The 2593-nt window shown below is 43.0% G+C and overlaps 1 long non-coding RNA gene across 1 annotated transcript; it reads left to right on the forward strand.

The window, feature by feature from the left end:
* Positions 1-410: 410 nt before the first annotated feature.
* Positions 411-1232, forward strand: LOC125251152. Its single transcript, XR_007180930.1, has 2 exons — positions 411-744; positions 831-1232. It is a non-coding gene; the product is annotated as an uncharacterized LOC125251152 (long non-coding RNA).
* The last annotated feature ends 1361 nt before the right edge of the window (positions 1233-2593 follow it).

Below are 2593 nucleotides of genomic sequence, written 5' to 3' on the forward strand. Positions count from 1 at the left end.
AATTTTCAAACTGCTTATTTGTTTCCAACCCCAGAACGAAAAAAGAAAAATCAAGCCAGTTTTTTGTTTTTTCGTTTTCATTTTAAAAATGAAAAACGAAAAAATGTGCAGTTTTCTCATTTTTCTGATTTCAATATCAAATCAAAACATGAATGAACGGAAGATACCCTGATTATCTTGGTTCCTCTGGATGTTTCTCGAATCTCTTCATTCATCCTCATTTTGTCTTTATTCTCTCATGTTTTCAGCTCGTCTGCCTGTTCCTGTCATCAGCAGTAACTCTTCACAATGTTCTTCATCATCATCATCATGTTCATTGGTGTGTTCAGTGGTGAATGTGAGTCATGTGACTCTCTCCTGGTACAAAGGAAACAGTTCATTGTCCAGCATCAGTGTGTCTGATCTCAGCATCAGTCTCTCTCTACCTCTGGAGGTGGAATATCAGGATAAAAACACCTACAGCTGTGTGCTGAACAATCCCATCAGCCACCAGACTCAACATCTGGACATCACTCAACTCTGTCACACATGTTCAGGTACGGCAGCGCTGATGATATTAGCGTTTATTGACTGAGCTGATCTCACTTTGATGTTTTTATTCCTCAGTCCACTGTTGTGGTCCTACTGAAGCTGTGATCCGATTGGTCCTCTCTGCTCTGGTGGGCGTGGCTACTGTCATTCTTGTGCTTTATCACATCAGATCCAGAAGAGCTGAAGGAGATCAAGCACATATTCACACATCAGGTACATGATTGATGATGACTGATTCAGCATATATTAATATTGGTGAGATTGATTCATTTATGGCTTTACATGTTCATCTTTTTCAGGAAGTGCTTAAATCTAAAGCAGAACGCTGAACTTTAAAGGTTCTTCAAGTGTGTTTTTGTCATAATAAATACTGATGATTATTTGAGCTTCTCTTTCAGTGTCAGATTTGTAAAACTCTTATTTGTAAGGCTTTATTGTTTATATTTCTCTCAGAGACACACAGATCTCACTTTACTACTACTGCTGTATATTTGTCATGTGTATTTTACACTGTTGTTGATGATCAAATTAAAATAGCATCTTTTTAATGTGTCTGACGGAGTTGACACAAATTAAGTTCTGAAGTACATTTTTAGAAGAAAACATTTTCAGAAAAACCTGTTCATTAGCTGAGACCTTTGTCTACAAATATATCAGTTTATAATAATGTGTTATGAAATAATAAAAACTAACATCTCAAACATGTTTTGTCTCTTCTCTCAAGAATCAGTGAGATTAAGTTCAGACTTCTATTCTTGCCATAACTCTGATATCATTTCATGATCACTACATTCACTTGCGTCTTGTGTTTTGGTTCACTAACATCCTCCTGTCAGAGTCTCTGTAACAATTGTAGTCACACGTTTTATTACGGTCTTCCATTAAGCCGCTGGTGTCGGTGGCAAGTAAGCAAGTTAATCACGTGTGCCCATTAAGTCCATACACGCAGATGTTAAAATGCAAACTGTCTCTTTATTTTGTTCCAGTCAATAAACACTGCTTCCAATCAGTTTCCTGTGAGCTCTCGTTCATATACTGTTCTTAAGCATAAAGTTCTTAGCACGGTTAGCACGGTCAAACGGTGCGTTCCAAACGGGATATATCGCCCTCCGAAGGGCACTTCGGAGTGAAAATAATCATGGCCGCCATATTGAAGGGTCCTTCCAAACCAAAGTGCTCAAAACTGGCCACTTCAAAGGGCCCTTCGGAATGAAGGATTTCGAAGGGAACAACTGATGGACACTTCGGGCCCCCATGATCCTTTTGCACAGGTAAGTTGTTTGACGTCACAGAATGGGTACAGGAGGTTAGGAGTTCGATTTTAACTATAAAGGTATGTATAATATTTTTCTGTACTATAATATTTATACGAGTTAGATTTGGTACATTATTATGGTCAAAATGACATTGTACTTCAAAAAAAAAAAAACTTTACAACTCATTTATCAGTCCATTCAAACTGAGAGGAGCAGGAGCAGTGAGAGGAGCAGTGAGAGGTGCATGAGCAGTGAGAGGAGCAGGAGCAGTGAGAGGAGCAGTGAGAGGTGCAGGAGCAGTGAGAGGAGCAGGAGCAGTGAGAGGTGCAGGAGCAGTGAGAGGAGCAGGGAGAGGAGCAGGAGCAGTGAGAGGAGCAGGGAGAGGTGCAGGAGCAGTGAGAGGAGCAGGAGCAGTGAGAGGTGCAGTGAGAGGAGCAGGAGCAGTGAGAGGTGCAGTGAGAGGAGCAGGAGCAGTGAGAGGTGCAGTGAGACGTGCAGGAGCAGTGAGAGGAGCAGTGAGAGGAGCAGTGAGAGGTGCAGGAGCAGTGAGAGGAGCAGGGAGAGGTGCAGGAGCAGTGAGAGGTGCAGGAGCAGTGAGAGGAGCAGTGAGAGGTGCAGGAGCAGTGAGAGGTGCAGGAGCAGTGAGAGGAGCAGTGAGAGGTGCAGGAGCAGTGAGAGGAGCAGGAGCAGTGAGACGAGCAGGAGCAGTGAGAGGAGCAGTGAGAGGTGCAGGAGCAGTGAGAGGTGCAGGAGCAGTGAGAGGAGCAGTGAGAGGTGCAGGAGCAGTGAGAGGAGCAGGAGCAGTG

The sequence above is a fragment of the Megalobrama amblycephala genome, linkage group LG17 (assembly GCF_018812025.1).
Source record: "Megalobrama amblycephala isolate DHTTF-2021 linkage group LG17, ASM1881202v1, whole genome shotgun sequence".
Taxonomy (NCBI): domain Eukaryota; kingdom Metazoa; phylum Chordata; class Actinopteri; order Cypriniformes; family Xenocyprididae; genus Megalobrama; species Megalobrama amblycephala.